At 41.7% G+C, this 18906-nt stretch overlaps 1 protein-coding gene and 1 pseudogene across 3 annotated transcripts in view; both read right to left on the reverse strand.

The window, feature by feature from the left end:
- B4galt4 (beta-1,4-galactosyltransferase 4) overlaps window positions 1–18906 on the reverse strand; it is a 48065-nt gene that overhangs the window by 22433 nt on the left and 6726 nt on the right. The window contains exon 1 of one of the 3 annotated variants that reach the window (XM_008842881.2): window positions 6622–6740. The exons of 1 other annotated variant lie outside the window; for it this stretch is intronic. The gene's annotated coding sequence lies outside the window, so the exon portion shown is untranslated. Of the gene's footprint in view, window positions 1–6621; window positions 6769–18906 lie in introns of those variants that run through there. One more of the 3 variants, XM_008842884.2, reaches the window with a different exon arrangement.
- On the reverse strand, window positions 8654–9913 carry LOC103742019 (annotated as a pseudogene).

The raw sequence follows: 18906 nt of genomic DNA on the forward strand, positions 1-18906 counted from the left end.
ACCACCTCTCCAGGAATATGAGTATTTACTGACTCCTAACTACCACTGTGATTCATGTTCAAAGGTTGCCAGAACACTAGCCAAGATGAATCATAATCAAGCCCCTGCAATTACATGTTGAAATATGGGTACTTTTTATTTTCTATCCCTCTGTAAGTTCCACCTTTCTTTCAATGGGTATATATTTTTATTATTAGAAAAACAATGACTTTTTAAAAATATTTTATTATTTTTATTGTATGTGTATGTGTGTATTGCCTGTGTGTAGGTAAGTGCACCCATGTTGTGCAATGCCCTCAGAGGACAGAAGAGGCTGTTGGATCCCCTAGAACTGGAGTTTCAGACAGTTGTTAGCTTCCATGTGGGTGCTGGGATTGGAACCTGGGTCTTCTGCAAAAACAACCAGTGTTCTTAACCGCTAAGCCATCTCTCTAGCCCCAACAATGACTTTTTTAAAAGAAAGCACCATTAAATTGGGCTTGCCTGTACTATTATTGAAGAAACACTGAGAGCCTGAACTCTTACTAGAGCTATTTTCTCATTCAATCAAAGCCATCAGCAATGACTGGGGAATCTAATGACAGGGGAATGGTGACTGTAGAGACCAAATTAAAGCATCATCAAAGAAATTATTTTAGAGCAACCCTCCCATACCTTTCCTTTTTATAAATCTGCCCTAGACTTGGATTCTTATTACCTGCTTTTTACATTTTTTTTTCTTTTTCCTTTTTCTTTACAGGCTTGGGCACCAACAGGCTAGAAATGCAAGGAGGGTGTGTGTGTGTGTTTGTCCATGTGGCCCCAAGCACTTGGTCCCACTGCCCAGAGACTCTCCTGGGCAGCACCTTTACTATTCCATTTGAGCTCCTGGGAGCTCAAACACACATTTCTCCACTTTCTTTAGGCATCTGGAAGCCACTGTCCCAATCACAGCTTCATAGGAAGTTTCTGGGTGATCACTGCCCTGACCCCCATGGCACCTTTGAGGTGAGGATGGGATAGAAATTACCATAGTCATAGGGGCTGGAGAGATGGTTTGGCAGTTAAGAGCACTGAATGCTCTTGCAGGGTACCTGGGTTCGATTCCCAGCACTCATATGGCAGCTAACAATGGTCCATAACTACAGTTCTAGGGGATACCACATTCTCTTCTAACCTCCGCAGGCATTGCAAGACACAGGTGCACTTACATACATTCAGGCAATACATTCATATAATTTTCTTTAATCATTACTAAGCAAACACTGCAGTAATCACTGCTGCAGATGAGATTCACCAGTGGGTGCTTAAATGAATGGATGAAAATTTGATGCTTTATGCTTTGTTTAGTTGCAAAGACTCTCCTTCAGTTATTAACTACAAATGGTAACTACAGTACAGAAACCGAACCAATATCACCTTAAGGAAGTTTTCAAGGCTCAAATCACCAGTGGTAAGACCCACTGACCTCATGAGCCTGTAGTAGTATAGATATGTGAACTCTGTTAGTAATATCAACAAAGTCTGTTGACAAATGTAACCATGACTGTGAAAGGGGCTTAATAGTATGGGAAGCTAGGTGAACTGTAGGTATCATTTTCACAATTTTTAAGCCATCTAAAATTAGTTAAAATATCATAAAATGCTTCTTTAATATTTTATTTATTTATGTGTATGAGTGTATTGCTGGCATGTATACAATTGCACCTGTGTCATGCAATGCATTCAGAGGTCAGAAGGGGATGTCAGATCCCCTGGAACTGGATTTGCAGACAGTTGTTAGCCATCACGTGGGTGCTGGGACTCAAACCTGGCTCCTCTGCAAAAGCAGTCATGCTCTTAACCATTGAGCCATCTTTCTAGGCCAAAAATATTATAAAATGTTTAAAAAGTATAAAGTCAGAAGTTGAGTATATCCCAAATCAATGCATGGTAGATAGTTAATTTGCAAAGAGACTCATTACTTTATGTATTGCTAAAGCCTCAAACCAAACTAACACGTAACAGGTTCATTACTTACTACATGCATAAGAACATATCATAATTCAAATCTACTGATGAAAAAGAAGCTATATTAAAAAAAGAGAAAGTGGAAAATAAAAGTTAATAGAGAAGAAAAAGGATTAAGGAGGCACAAAGTATCATCTCTTAAAAAGGTTCCCACCAGCTCCCTTCAATTTACTAGTACAGGCCTTTGTAAAAGCATGGTCCCATTTCCCATAAATAACACCTGGTTATGCCTACTGCCTTCTCTCCTCTGCCACTGACTATTCAAAAAACAGAAGCTGCTGATCAGCCCACCCCTTCCTCTTGAATCCAGCTTGTATTAGCTTTCAGAGCAAACACTTGTGATAATCAGCTTTAAAAAAAAAAAAAAAAGAATGATCTACTTTGCTCACAGTTTTGACGGGCTTAGGTCCATGGTCAATTGGCCTCACTGCTTACCGGCTATGGTGAGGCAGCATATCATGGTGGGTGACAACGTGGGGAACAAAACTGCTCACCTCAGGGCCAAAAGGTGAAAGAAAAGGGAAGGGCAGGGGACTCACTATCACCTTCAAGGCTGTGTCTCCAATGACCTGAAGACTTTCCACTAGACTGTACCTATCAAAGGTGTTCCCACCTCCCCAATGTGCCAGTATGGAGACTAGTCCTTTAACATACATTTTTTTTAATGTAGAAAATATTTATTTTGACTCCTCATTTCAGGGTATAGTCCATCACAGTAGAGAAGGTGTGGCAGGAGGAGAGTGAAGCTCCTGTCACATCACCTCTACAGTCAGGAAGCAGGAAGAGGTGCATGCTGGTGCTCAGCTCACTTTCTTTTTCCCTTTTTATTTATTCTAGGCCCTCTGCCCATGGGATGGTGCCATTCACTTTCAAGGTGGGTCTTCTCTCCCCAGTTAAACCTCTGGAAACACCCTTATGGATAACACCCAGAGATGTGCCTCTTAAGAGGATTCTAAATTCAGTCAAGTTGACAGTGAAGAATAACCCTCACATATACACTTTAGCAAACCACTCTGGCTTCTTCCATTTTGGACAAGGATGCAGGGTGAGTACCCCTTCAGTGGGTCTATCTAAAAGACTCTTTGTGGGAGGGGGAACATTTACCTTCAAAACCACAGGAGAGTGACCCAGCACCCCTAAATAAAGTGTACCTGCCTTTTCTCAAAAACTGCATAGATCCACACTTGTGGATAAATGGGTCTGCAACAAGACTTGTCATGAAACAGTCAGGAAACATGAAGTAAGCTGAACCAGCAAATGACTGAAGAATTTCTGGTGGAGGTTTTATTACAAGCTCACCAAGTACTTATATGTCATTTTCAGCTTTCTCTCAGAAGCCTGCAGTGGGGTCTGTAGGAGTCCACCTTTGGTAGTCATTAGAGGTGTGCAAGTGGCCCTAAGATTTGTGAAGCTCTGAGATAAAGGGAGGAAAAAAGAACAGAAAAAAAAAAAAAAAACAGAACAGGCCTCTTACATCTCAAAGTACAAGTTCAAGTTCTTATCAGGTACAGGAATGCTAATAGGTAAATAATCTGGATTTTCTGAGTCTACCTGTCATTTGTTATAAAAGTATTTCTCAATCTGTGGTTCCAAAAGAGTTTTATCAACTATATAGGGGAATGTAGGGAAACTGGGGATTTCTGCATTCTACTCCAGAACTAACAGATCCAGATAGGTATGTCTGAGAGCCAAGAAAATGAAACTTGAACAAGAGATGAATCTTGACACAGTAAAGTTTGAGAACCACTGAGAGAGAAGAATGGACCTTGAAAGGATAGAATCTTTACGCACGTGTGCTTTCCTGTGGAGGAACAGCAGGAAGAAGGCATGGGAAAATAAAATATTGAAATGCATTTTGATTCGGGTTTTGACGCATCATTTAATGTATGAATGGGAAGCAGACCATGAACCAGAGAATGACACTGCTAAAACCAAAACTTGAAATGGATCCAAAAATTAACAATGGAATCTGATTTAATTGACTATAGTACATCCATGGGCTAGAACATAGGCTTTCAGTAAAAGGAAATGGATAGCTCAATTGGTAAAGTGCTTACCATACAATACAAGGACCTAAGGTTGACCGCCCAGAACCCACCTAAAAAAGTTAATGGCACAAGCTTTAAATCCTGATGAGACACATGGTTGTCCTCTGGCCTCCTTAAATATGTGTACACAGAAAAGGGGTGTTTAAAAGACCTTAACTACATGTGAAGAGCTGACAATAGCTAAGTAGGAAAAAAAAACATAAAAATGTATATAAAACCCAATCCCAATTATGCAATATGTGTGCACATGACTTTTATGCATATAAAATAGTAGAACTAGTCACTGAGAAAATTTTGAGTTTTATTTCTTCTAGTAGGTTCTAATTTGGGAGGGTTGGGAGGGTAGTTGGAGTAGTTCACCAGAAACCAATGCTGTGGCTTTCTGGTAAAAATAGTTTTCATTTTTAAATACACTAAAATTTAAAGACATTATTATAAACAGGGAATCGTAACTTTTATTTACATAAAGTTGGCAGCAACTCAGTCATATAAATTTTAAGGAGACCTGTTCTAAATATGCCCTATAAGCCTAGGTCCAAAAGAAAACAAAATGAAACAGAATCCACCCTCAGGCTATCAGTGAATTTCAATACCAGACATATAACCCTAACCCAGAGCACTCTGCTTGAAATATCTATTCCTGGGCTCAGCGCCCAAAGGTTTTGTTTCAATAGTTTGAAGTGAGGCCAAGAAATTTATATTCTAAACAGGAACTCAGATAATTCTGACACATGCAGTTTGAGAAACCACTGTTCAGAGATGGCTTTAAAAAAAAAAAAAGACTAGAGGTGCAAAGCGTGGTGCCTCATGGTTATAATCCCAGCACTCAGAAAACTGAGGCAGGAGGATTGGCCCCAAGTTCCAGGCCAGTCTGGGCTGCATTTTACAGAGTTCCAGACCACAACCAACTTGCTTTGGATGCTCCCATTATAAATAAAAGGTCTTCTAAGAGACCAGGGATGGTTGCTTCCCAAGTCATTTGCACACATCTCTGGATGAAGCACACCCTATTGCCAGTTCAGCTTAGAGACGATACTAAATATTATATCAAGTGGCATTATAAGGTGTAATAACAGAGGGGCTGGAGAGATGGCTCACCAGTTAAGAGCACTAACTGCTCTTGCAGAGGACCCAGGTTCAATTCCCAGCACTCACATGGAGGCTATACTGTCTATAACTCCAGTTCCAGGAGAGCCAATGCCCTTTTCTGGCCTCTGCAGCACTCCACGACACGGGTGCACTCACATACGTGCAGGCAATACACTCATACACACAAAATAATAAATAAATAAATAAATAAATAAATAAATAAATAAAATTTTTAAGTGCAATAACAGAGCTGCTGTTATGGCCCTCCCTACCTACATTCCCCCAGGTCACCAGCCAAATACTTTAGTACATCAGTAATTCTCTTTGAAAGTGTTTTTCATCTAATCAAAGCGGTGGACAGGTACACAAAAGTCTTGCTATTTCGTGGAGTCTATGGTGTCCACCAAGGCCAAATTTGTTCTAAAAAAATATAACAAAACAAAACCAAACAAGCATTATCTCCTTCCCTAGAGACACATTCCAGCACTCCCTGGCAGGCTGCTAGGAACAGCCCCTCTCTGCCCTATTTTGAATCTCAGTTTCTCCGCCTGATCCCTGAATCCTATTTATCAGATCAGAGATTCCTCAACTTTCTTGCAGCCTCAGTAGATTCTTTTACTTTAAAAAGATAATCAGCTAGTTGTTTTTAAAATGAGAAGGGGGGCTCCTCTCAACTCTTCAAATTATCACCTTTTTTTCCCTCTCTCACTTTCTATCTTTGCCAAAAGGGTGGGGAGGTCTGCTGGCTCACTAGCCGCCTTCACATCCACATGCCTTGCCCACCCCAGAACACTTAGCAACCACAAGCTCCCTCCCCAACCCCTGCGAAGCTAATGCTCTCCTAGAGTTACCAGTCTCTCAAAGGCCTTTTGCTCTGTACAGATCTCCAGACCTTCAACACCAGCCCCCAAACCAAGAGTTAACCACCTTTATCTACTGGAAACCAGAACAACCATAGATAAAGATCAACAGACCCAGAAGGGACTGGGCGCCAAGCCAATTGCAGGTGTGTTTTAAGTCCTTCAAATCCAGGTGACTATCCTCCGCGGAGGAAGGACAGCACTTGCCGACCCTAGCAAGCCCCTAAGTGCAGATCAGCGGGTCAATTTCCCCAGGTGAAACGCTGGGGAAAGCAGGTGCGTGCCCTGGAGGAAGGGCCTCTCCAGATGGAGGAGCCAGGCCGGAGAGAGCAGCTGCTGGGGGGGGGGGGGGGGGGCCCCATCACCGCGCTGGGCCTGCGCGTGCGCCCAGCATCTCCCCGCACCCGGCAGCATCTCCAAGCCCGGGGCAGAGACCGCCCGGCGCTGGGACGCCACACCTGAGCCGGAGCCCGGTTGCCTCCGAAGACCCCAGCGCTCCCGCCGCTCTGGCAGAGACTGGACAGCCGCACCGAGAGCCGGCCGCGCAGGCCCAGCGCCGGCCCAGCCCCAGCCGGAAGACCCACCCGGCCCACGGCCCCGCGATCCCTGCACGGAGCGCTGGGCCGTGTACTCACCAGGGAGGTACCAGGGAGGTGGCCGGAGTACCGCCGCGGGGAAGGGGAGGACGAGACGCGACCAGTAGCCCGGGACCGCCCTCGCGCCCCGCCCCCCCGCCGGCTCCTCCTTCCAGGGGCCGGTCTGCCGGGTTCTCCGCCGACACCGGACCCAAATACAGCCAGGCCACTCTCAGCCAGGCCACTGGAGCAGAAGAAAAGGAATGCACATCTGGGCCTTTGGGAGGATCACAAACCCTTGTACAGATGGCGAGCTAGGTCCTGGGCGCCTCCAGATTCTATCACCAAATCCTCGGAAGATTAGAACCTTCCTACTTTACAGAGTCAGAAACTTACACTTTAGACCTCAAGATGTCCAACCTTTGGGCAACAGTCAAGGAAGAACTGTCTTAGGCCACACTCTGGGATCCAGCAGCCCGCGGTCACATTGGTTTATTTTACGTGACATTGCTATGTGATACTGCCATCCACAAAGTTCACACTAGGAAAAAAATGCAAAAAAAAAAAAAAAAGAACCTTCATAATGTTTAAAGTAAGTTCATAATTTTTTTTAGAAAACAGGCGTATTTCTATTGCACTACCTGATTACCTGATACAGAAGATAGTGTGGTATGAATGGCAAATAATACAAATAGATTTTATTTGAAATAAACAAAAATGCTTACAGGGCTTTCACTTGCAAACGCTTGATTGGATTACTGAACAAAAACAAAACTGAAGCAAAACACCCTTCTGTTTTGACATGTATTTGGGGATGGGTAGGAAGACACTGCTTGTTTTGGGGGGTGTTGTTTTTGTTTTTGTTTTTTTGTTTTTTTTTAAGCTGAACTTCCCTTAAGGCCTGGTCACAGAAGTGTAAACAATGTAAATGAATCCACCAACACCATTGTCATAGATCACATCTACGTCACTTGCACTTTCTGAGATCACACATCTCTGCCATTATACCTGAAAGGCTTGCTAAATCATGGTTACATACAAGTACTTGGCAGGCAGGACTAATGGAGTAGGAGTAGTTTGGAATGAGTTGTCCATCCTACTTAGAAGGAAAAACTAATATTCTCTTAAATAACTGGTTACAATAGAAAGATGCTGCCTGGGAGTTACCTTTTCCTTCGGTTCGTCTTCAGTTCTGTGAGTTTGCATAAGTTGTTTGATTCATCTGCTCATAGAACAATCCTACCAGAAAGTATTAAAGCACAAATACCTACTATTCCTTCAACATCTGCATTATTCAAGTTTTAGATTCTACTATATCCACAGTATGCCAGCAGTCCTTGAATATTAAGTAGAAACATAAACAGGGCAAAACTCTTCCAAAATGCAGATGTCTGTACAACAGGACTAGACGGAGATGAAAGAATAAGCAACGTTCATGTGCAGGGAATGGGCTCAAATCTTTGGAGTAAAAACAAGTTCCCCCAGAAAAGCTGGCTATTGTGGAATTTCCTTCCTTTAACTCCCCAAATGGACCTGAAGAACCCCAATCCAAATGTTTGAAAAGTACAGTTATGAGATGCTATAAATGATCAAAGCAGTTGGAGGGAGAAGGAAGACCGCGTCTTCCACTGAGTGTGTAGCATAGCCTCTTTAGCAGTTGGTGGATTAGTAAAAACCACTGAAGTACCAAAAGTGCTTTAAAGGGTAATGGTAAAAAACAAAAAAGACTGAACAGATTATCTGTATAAACCAGTAATAGGATTTCATGGCTAGGAAAATTTCTTAATAGTAAAATGACTTTAGGATGGATCTCTTCAACATTGTGTGTAGCAGAATTTTAAAAAAAAAAAAAAAGATTTGCAAGTAGATAGAGTGAGAACAGAAAATTACAAAGCAAAGAACACACACACAAAAGAACCAGGATAATGCTATACTATAGGTTCAAGAGTATTCTATGAGGCCAGAAAATCTGCTAACTTTGTTAACTAGCAAAATATCACCCTTGTTTATGTTTATAAATCACTGATTTATCATATGACGACATGTTGAGTCTTTTTTCTTTCCACATACTGGAGACTCCTACAGTCAGCCTTTAAGCATTCTGCATTTCCTTGCCAACCTTGTAGCTGAGAATCTTGTTCCAGTAGATTTTAGTGTAACTGGAAGCTTCAGCCCAAGGACGTGGTTTCTGTCATTGTTTGATAGTTTTTACTAATTGCTGTCTGATACTCATTTTCTGCACTATGATTTTAATAAATTCTTTGGCAGTTGGGCTTCATTAGAAACAGAGATTGAATCTTGCACATCTTTATGACTAACCAACTGAACATTGCCATCTTCATAATAACCTGAATCTTGAGCACTCCAACCACCTGGGCTGTAGGTGGTATGATGGTGAACTTCCACTCTGACCTCCAACAACCATTCCAGAAGTTTTTAGGCTGAAATTGGTAGCGTTCAAAACATGCAATCATACTCTGTTGCCCATCTATAGTTTTAGCATAAACAATATAGAAGCCATTGGAATAATGATTTTTCATGTAGGTTCTTAAAGTGACATCACAGGATTCTCCATCTGCATCCTCTGACTGGGGGTCACTTGCTTCTTTATGTAAGTGATCAAGGAAATTTTGTTTCTAGGATCTAAAAATTTGCTATTACCCAGGTCACCATGTTCAAGAACCACCTCTATCCCACTTCTAAAGAAGAAACCTGTGGAAAGAACCAGGGCCGAGGCACTGAGTTTTAAACAGGTCTGGGGCCATACAGATACTCCGAGTCTGTGCCTTCACTGTGCCAGGGAAATGAAAGGAGCACCCTGTCATCTGAGCCTCCTGCCTCAGGCTAAGGACACCGAAGAGCACTTGGAGAGGTCCCAAGAACCCTGTGCCCTGGGCAGAAGCAATCGAAACCCCTAACAACCGACCAGCCTCTATTTAGACCCATGATGTTCTAACAGATACAAGTTAACAATTTTAAAATTTGATTGATTGGCTGATCATCAATCAATCATTATATGACTGTGTGGTACTAAGGACAGAATTCAGGGCCTGGCCCAAGCTAGACAAGTGTTCTGCTGCTAAGCCACACACTTCCACTGCCTCTACCTTTCACCACTCCCACACCCCCTTGCCCCCACACCCCATGTTCACAAATTTTTAAATCACAGAGCCCAAGAGGCCACGTATGAAGGACAACAGAATTCCCACAGAATTAACTCCCAAACCTTTTGACAGATTGAACTTCGCATACTTGAACTGATAGGGGTTTCTGAATCAGGCTTCCTTTGCACCAAGGAAGTGCAGTGGAAGAAGCAGAAGTGCTTCTTCCAGGCTAGGTTCTGAGCTGCCATGATATCCCTTCCACTCCATTTACCCAAGCTCTCATAGGCTAGGCCAGATTTAAAGGGGGAGGAATTATACCCCATTCTCAGTGAATTTGAGGGTATTTTTAATCTAACAGAGAGATGTAGTTCCATTTTTCTCCACAATATACGTCATAGCAACTTCTTTTCAATCCAACACCACTTATAAGGGTGTCTCTTTAATCTCTGTTAGGGGCTTAATTGTCCTCCTGCCCAGTTCATCTGTTGAAGCCATCAATACCAGTCCCTAAGATAGAACTATGCACATGGCCTTGAGAAAAGTAAATTACAATCCAATCATGAAGGTGGGCCCTATTCCAATATGGCTGATGTTTTCCTAGGAAGAGATTAGAACAGTGACACAGACAGACGAGCATGTCCTGACATCCAGAGAAGGTTGCTATCCCCAGGGCAGGGAATGGAGGCCTTGAAGGAAACCAAACCTGTGGACACCTTCTGCAACCAAGTTTTCAGAAAGTAAATTTCGGCTGTTTAAGCCCCCCAGTCCGGAGCATTTTGTTAGGACAGCCTTCGAAGACTAATACAGCCTCCACTGACCTGAAGCATCTTTGTCCCTCAAGACACAGGCGTGTTGGAATGGTACAGGTCACTTATTTCAAAGAATGTTCAATTTGGTACTGTGTGTTTCTCATAGTTAAATTCCAGTTTTGCATTTTGTGCAGAAATAAGATAAAGGTGCTATTTTGTCCTCAGAGTACCACTTCATGTATGATACCAATTTATATTTTGGAGATTTCTAGAATCATTCATGCTTGGATTCCAAACAACCATGTCAAAGTTTGGCTGCGCACTGAAGCTGCTGTTCAGCAGAGGGGCTAGGCAAACTATGTAGAAAGAGAAAAAGATGTGCAGTCATCTCCCACTCCCCAAGGGTGAATTTTTAGATCTCACAGAACATAGAATAGCATTCCCAATGCCATATTTGAGTTCCTGAGCCACAGAAGCAGTATATTCAAAAATGATAAATTCTTTCAAGGCTCTAAGTTTAGATATCATTTGATACCCATCAAAAATCAAAACATACCATAGATTAGATAATACCTATCAATACTGAAATTTCTTAATTTGATCATTGTATTATGGCTGCATAGGAAAACGGGTTAGTTCTCAGGAATTATTTAATAATGGCCAGGTGTGGCACTTATAATCCCAGTACTTTGGACACTAAAACAGGAAGATTGCTACAAGTGGAGGCCAGCCAGAGCCTCATAGTTAGTATTAGGCCAACTATTCTACAAAGCAAGAAACCCTGTCTCAATCTCAAAAAATAAAGTGTAGCTATTTAATAACGAAGTATCATATATGTGATTTACTCTCAAATGGTTCAGCTAATATGAGGAAGAGCACAAAAAAATCTTAATAAAGAGTAAAGCTATAAAAAATGTGTACAGTTCATTCATCCCTGAGTAATATTTCTAAATTGTTTGAAAATTTTCAAAACAAAAGTTGAGAAATACAGAAAAGATAAAAATCTCAAAAATGAAAATGCAGTGACTGCCCTTCCCCTCCTGGTTATAATGAGGAAACAGAGAATAGATTTACTCCAGCTGATGTATGAAAAAACAAAAACAAACAAAATCTGGGCACAATATGAAGAACAGTTGTCAAGATATTTGACACCAGGCAACAAAGGACAGTGATCTCTGAGAGACAGAAAACAAACAAGGTATCCCTGGCTTACTATCTATCCTGAGGGAGTTTCCAAATGTCACAGAGAGAAGGGAAATGGAGGTAGAGACTGGCAGACCCCCTGAACCTACAGACCTAGAGACCCAAGACAGTGATAGTCACAGGATAAAATTCCAGAGGGGAGACAGATGCTGTGATGGTTAGTGCTATCAGCTTGATAGAATCTAAAATTACTTGGTTGTTGGGCCTCTGGACATGCCTCTGGGGGTTATCTTAATTGAGTTCACTGAGGCAGGAAGACCAACCCACTGTGGGTAGAACCATTCCCTGGACTGGATAAATGGAGAAAGGGAACTGAGCAGCACCATGCATTCATCGCTTTCGGCTTCTGATTGTAAATGTACTGTGACCTGAAGCTCTAGCCATCTTGACTTCTGAGCCATGATGGACCTTTGAACTGTGAGATAGATTTATTTATATTGTGAGGGAATCCTGGAGATCTGCAGAGTTCCTTTAAGTATTCATATTCAACATACAAGTAAGGAACCAACCCCCAGAAACCTGTACGTAGACACACACACAAAAACACATAATTTAAAATAAAATAAATCTTCTTTAAAAAAAAAAGCAAGACTCCATGCAGGTAAAGGCACTTGCTATCAAGTTTAATGACCTGAGTTTGATACCCGGAACTCACATGGTAGAAGGAGAGAACTGACTCCTGAAAATTGTCCTCTGGCTCCTACACACATGCAATGACACATGCACCTCTACCACCATGCAAACACAAAAATGTAATAAAAAATGTTTTTAAGGAACAAGGGTTGTAGCTCAGCTTATACAAGGCCCTGGATTCGATCACCAGAAGAAAGATGGGGAGGTGGGGTGGGATAAATACAAGAAAGGAAGAAAAAAAATGAAAGGCTAGTTTTTTCAAAATCAACCAAACACACACACACACACACACACACACACACACACACACACACACATATGAAAGACTATTACCAGAATGAAGTTCTTTTTTTACTTTTTTAAAAAACATTTTATTTATTATTTTTATGTGTATGAGTGTATTGCCTGCATTAGGTAAGTGCACCTGTGTCCTGCAATTCCCAAGGAAGACAAGAGACTGTCAGATCCTCTGGAGCTAGAGTTACAGACAGTTGTTAGTTGCCATGTGGGTGCTGGAATTCGAACCTGGGTCTTCTGCAAGAACAACCAGTGTTCTTAACCACTGAGTCATCTCTCCAGCCCCTACTTTTTTTTTAACTTTAAAAAAATTTTATTGAGAATTTCATACATTGCATATAAGATGTTTTGATCAAATCTTTTTTAAAATCTATCTGTTTCTATTTTTTATATGTGTATCAGTGTTTTGCCTATGTGCATGTAAGTGCACCATGTGCATGCATTGCCCACAGAGGCCTGAAGAGGGCATTGTATCCCCTGGAAATGGAGTTACAGATGGTTGTTAGCTGCCATTCAGATGCTGAGAACTAAACCTTGGTCTCTGCAGGGGCAGCCAGTGCTCTTAACCACTGAGCCATCTCTCCAGTCCATTCTTAAGGGGAAATAACCATTGAAAATATTTATATATCAAATAACAGGGCATATATATATATATATATATATATATATATATATATATACTAAAAACTGTTAGATGTGTGCTGAGTAACTGTCAAAATGCTGTTACAGACAGAGATTTTGATACTCCACTCTCAATAATGCAGATACTAGATCTTGAACTTCTCTGGAACCATGAACCAAAGTAAACCTCTTTTCTTTATAGTCTTATGCATTCTGTGTGGCAGTAGAGCATTGACTAGGCCACTATCAATAGTGGGGGAATAAGAAGTTAATGCTTAAGCACAGGTGCTGCTTAGATTTTTGTCAACTTGACACAAACTAGAGTCATCTGGGAAGAGGACACCTCAACCAAGGAATTTTCTCCATCAAATTGGCCTGTGGCCATATCTGTGAGGCATTTTCTTAATTGCTAATTGATGTAGGAGGGCCCAGCTTACTGTGGGCAATGCCATCCCTAAGCAGGTGGGCCGGGATTGTATAAGAAAGGTAGTTAAACTGGCACAGCAAACTCTATTGGTGCAGTAGCGGCACTTTTATCTTGGGGGTAATCAACAGCTAATTGGGCTTAAAGCCCTCTCAATGAGAGGGAATGCATGTGTGGCACTATAAACATAGCCAAATACACATGGCTAGAAAGATCATAGATCTTAGAGGAAAACATCGGTCACATCCCTAGACAAATGTAATTTCTTACTGTATGGATCCTTATATTTAAAGACGTAAGTCTCTCACCACTCATCAGAGAAGCTTCTTTTTGCAACAGATGAAGACTATTACAGAGTTGCACAACTGGGCAAACACAGAGAATAAGTGTCTGTGAGATGCCATCCCTAAGTGACACATCTCCAATAGAACCTCTACACCTAAGGCTCACAAAACATAGTGGAACAGGGTGTAGAGAAAATACTAATGTGTCTCTCAGCTCTCACCAGAAAAGTTCCTCATGCAACAGAGAGCAATGAACACAGAAGGCCACAACTAGCCAAAACGTGAGAGTGCAAAGTGTATGTCCCTGAATAGGAGTCCTATATTAAATCTCTGCGACCCAGGGCTCAGGGACCATTGCAGAAGAGGGGGTGGGAAGATTGTAAAAACCAAGAGTGGTTGATGACCATAAGGAAACAATGGTTTTCCAGGTTTCTGAGAACTTGCTCATGTGAACTTACAGCAATGATGACAGCATGCACAAGACCCATGCAAACTCAAACCAGACAAAAGCCCAGCATAGAACTGGAGAAATGGACAAGAAGCCCCAACTTTAGTCAAGAGGCTATTGATCACTGCTAGGTGAGGGAGAGTTCCTTCTTTAAGGGAATGACACTAGATAAGCTGACCAGGCTCCAGTGGATGAATTCACATCAAGGAACATCTGTGGACACACATTTGACTCAATAGGCATATGTGACAGAATGTCTGAAATCTGTTGAGGGGTATAGAGGGTACAGATAGGGGAAGAGGTCTAAATATGATTAAGATATATTATATGAAATGCACAAAAATTCAACTAAAAAGTATATATGGAAAGAAAATCAAAAAAAGAAATAAAGATAGCTGAGCAAGCCAGGGGAAACAAGGAAGGTAGCAGCATTCTGTCACGGTCGCTACTTTGGCTCCTGCCTCCAGGTTCCTGCCTTGCCTGAGTTCTTGTCTTGGTTTCCCTTGGTGGAGCACTGTAACCTAGAAGCCAAATAAACCCTTTCCTCCCCAAGTTGTTTTTAGACAGTGTTTTATCACAGCAATAGGAAACCAAACTAGAACACACAGTATTTATAATTACAACCAAGAAGAAAGTGGAAAATAATATAAGTCAAAAAAACACACAAAGGGAGCAGGAAGTAGACAAGCACTACAAGAGAGCTGTGCTTCTCCTTCACAGCATGGAGTTAACAGACCCTAAATGAAGGAGCTCTGAGATTAGTGCTAATCACTAATAGAATTAAAGAGAATTTGAAGAAAAAAGCTTCATTCCCTTTCGATTTGGTGCCATTCTGTACTTTCTGAATTCTTTGACCAAATATATGTATTACTCTTAAGAGAAATAGTCTTTGTTCAATCTTATCATTTTGCTTTTGTTTAATTTCAAATTTAAGACACATGAGGAACTATAATGCCTCTCCATTTTTCAAGTTTTATGGTCCGCACATTTATGCTCTCCAGATAAAGCTAAGTCACTTTATAGCCTGTCTCTGCCTGGTGCTATTTCCAAAGAAATACTAACCCACATCCAAAAATAACAGAAAGGCAATTTAAATCTCCACCACAAGGCCATGAAAACATCAAAGGGGGATTTCTTTCAAAATACAGAGCAAAACCTCTTAAAGTCCTCTCTCCAGCCCTCTGAGTATCTCTCACCATATGGAAAGCTGTTCCTAAGTCTCTCTTCTCCCTCTCTTCAAACTTTGATAAAACGCACCCCATACTGTCTCTGCTCCTATGCAGCCACTCACCCACTTCCCTCCCTCTCTGGGTCTATTCTCTTCTAAGTCTGTGTCCTTTCAAGGTTAAATCAAGCACCTCCTGATGTTCACTTCTTCCCTTACCATGGGCACACCTCTTGCTCAGGGAAGCACTAGCATCTTTGTAATAGGACCCCGAAAGGAAAACCAAATTTGAATTTCAAGAAAATCTACCCCAAATATTTGAGACCTAACCTATTGGAATCTAGCTACAAAACTCCAAGTTTCCTACTCTAAAAGACCTAAAGATGGAAACTAGGTTTTTTTTCTCTTTGTATTGACAGAGCTAAATAAGCTGCTCCCTCACAATGCCTTACACATAGCAATGCCTCACACACCAAATGCATGCTGAAGTTGTCATTTGCAATACAGCTTTATGGAAGTGGGTATGAAGGAAAAGGAAGAAGGAAGTGAATGTTTGCTGAGTATCTGTTGTAGAGCAGGCATAGTGCTTATACAATGCTGACGTGTCCCTCTGTGTTCTGTTCTGGTTCAGTAATTCTCGAGTGGAACATGGAAAGTACATATGGAGGAATACGGGAAGTCTGAATGAACCCTGCATTATGTAATGCAGATGTACGATGTATGCAAGAACATATACCATAAAACATTCTTCTATCCCTGACACACATAAATTATAAACTAAAATCCTTTGGCCAACAGGGATGTGTCTACAATACTGCTTGAACTGTAAGTGTTGAGGATGGGTGAGAAAGGTAAAGAAACATTGGTGGAAATTCTGTGGGGTGTGTGGATGTGTGTGTGTGTGTGTGTGTGTGTACACGAATGTGTGTTACATGTGTATTTATAATGTATGCATATTCAAAAATGCCCACTAGATGGCAAACCTACATCTCAAATGTTAATGTTGACTAGGATCCCCCTTCTGGAAGTTTGGGGAATTTTAATAATTCAAGCCAAATTCCTGAAAGGCCAAAATGTTGTATATAGTTTTAGACATGTGTAAATGCACTCTGTGATGATAGCCTTACAGATCATTTCTAGGAATAGAAGGTAAACTAATAACACCACCATTTTGGGAATGTACTGTTACTTATTTTCTATCTGATTCCATGCCTAGGTCTCAAAACTAATTATGGGACTAAAGCAAGTGACAAGGCAAAAATGTGACTCCAGCGAACCTCACCCCGGGAGCGAGCCACTGAGCCAGGGAACACTTCCACTCTCACTAGAGAGGAGGGAGAATGCTTCATGCCTTCCTCCTCACCACCCAGATTTAGCAGACCCTGAACTACTCAGAAATCTCCAAGACTTCCTCTAGGACCCAGTTTGGATTCAACTCTGTAGCACACTGCCCCATCTTACCTAGCTCCTTCCTCAGCACAAGTCACGTAGGCCATAATCTCCTCCAGACCCAATCACATTGACTTGCATTTTATTCCCTGAAAAAAAAATTCTAGTCTCATACTAGAAATGTTATTCTTCTGGCCTGAAAATATAGTATCTACAGGTCTCTCAGGTTTCCACAGGGTCTGCTTCTCTGATTCCACCAGCAAATGACATTCTGACTTTGATGCATTCATGATGCTGTTTATTCATGATGCTGTCTTGCCACTAGAGTGTGCATTCCATGAGGACATTGATAGTGTCCATCCAACTTTGTGTCTCCACACCCAACCCAGTACCTTATATACAGAGTGTTCCATGTGTTAGTGTTTCATTACTGTGATGAAATACCTGAGAAAGTTAATGGATGGAAGGAAGGGAGGGAGGGAGGGAGAGAGGGAGGGAGGTCCCCAGTGCTATAGAAAAGGAGGGAGGAGGTGGAGGGGGGCAGGGGGAGCAAGCCAGGAAGGAAGGAAGGAAGGAAGGAAGGAAGGAAGGAAGGAAGGAAGGAAGGAAGGAAGGAAGGAAGGAAAAAGAGGGAAGATTTGTTTTCCTCACAATTTGGCTCCAATTGCTTTTAGTCCTGAGTCAAGGCAGAAACACCATGGTGGAAGGGCATAGTGAAAATAAAGCTGCTCACCTCACGGCAGCCAGTGAGTGAGCAAAGAAGGGTCCCAGGGCAGGAATGACCTTCAAAGGCATGCCTTCAGTGACCTAGTTCTTCCAATGAGGCCCCACCTCCTAATAGCCCACTTAGCTATGAATTGAGCAATGAATTAATCCATTTATGGAGTTAGCACCCTTCTGATTCAGTCCCCTCTCAGTAGTGCCACCTGCTGGGGAGAAGCCTTTAGGGATATTTATAAAGAAACCATAACACTCCATAAATGTATTGATGGGCCAGCCCAATCAACAAATCAATGTTGATGTAAATTGACTTCAAAGACTCTTTCAAAAATGTCAGTGTTCAGGTCCTGAAATACAGAAGAAAGACAACTCACTGCATTTCTTACAGAGGTGTAGGAGTGGGTACAGGATCAAGGAGCCAGAACCAGGGAGGCCTACTCAAAGGAGGAGCCCAGGCTGGTACAGTGGCTACACAGAGCTTCCTTTCTATGGTGTCCTAAGAAAAAAGTTCTGTGTCTTTCAAAGGTTTTGTGAAAGTAGTTCCTTTATCACACAGTTTCAATTACTTGGAGTCATTGAGGTCTGAAAATACTAAATAGGGAAATTTATTGTTATCATTGCAAAAATGTTCCATTTTAGTATGTTTTCGTCATTAAAATCTTACTGTTCCTAATTTATAAACTGAATTTGATCAGATATGTATGTATAGAAAAATTATACTATATATAAGGCTTAATACTCTACAATTTTAGGTCTCCACTAGGGTCTTGAAACATCTTCCTGTGGCTAGAGGGACTACCACATGTGGGAGAGAGACCCCTAACTCCCACTCCCCATCATCCTCTATAATCATGTGGCTCTCTGGCTGTTTTTGCAGCAATTCACCTTGACCTCCACTTGAGTTCCTTGCTAAAAATGGGTGTTTATTTGTATGAAATTGTTTAGCATCCATTTCAGCTGGACATATAGCTACTGCCTGGAGCCTCCACCAAGAGAGACTGCTGAGATAACAGACTGTTTCCAATTTAATTCTTAGAGTAACAGCTTTTGATGCAGGACTGGAAGAGAACTGTTCTGTTCCTTAATTATGTTGGCTTGGTTGATCCTCCTTAACTGAGTGCTACAGACCGTGGTTTAAACAACAGAATGAATTGTCTCCCAATTCTGGACTCTGGAAGTCCAAGATTAAGGTGTCCACAGAGCTGGGTTTTTTGAGGGCTGTGAGATGGATCTGTCTCGTGTCCTTCTCAAGTTTCTGATAGCTTTCTGGCAATCTTCAGCGCTCCTTCGTAACTTCATAACTGCCTT

The sequence above is a fragment of the Nannospalax galili genome, unplaced genomic scaffold (assembly GCF_000622305.1).
Source record: "Nannospalax galili isolate Female #2095 unplaced genomic scaffold, S.galili_v1.0 scaffold18, whole genome shotgun sequence".
Taxonomy (NCBI): domain Eukaryota; kingdom Metazoa; phylum Chordata; class Mammalia; order Rodentia; family Spalacidae; genus Nannospalax; species Nannospalax galili.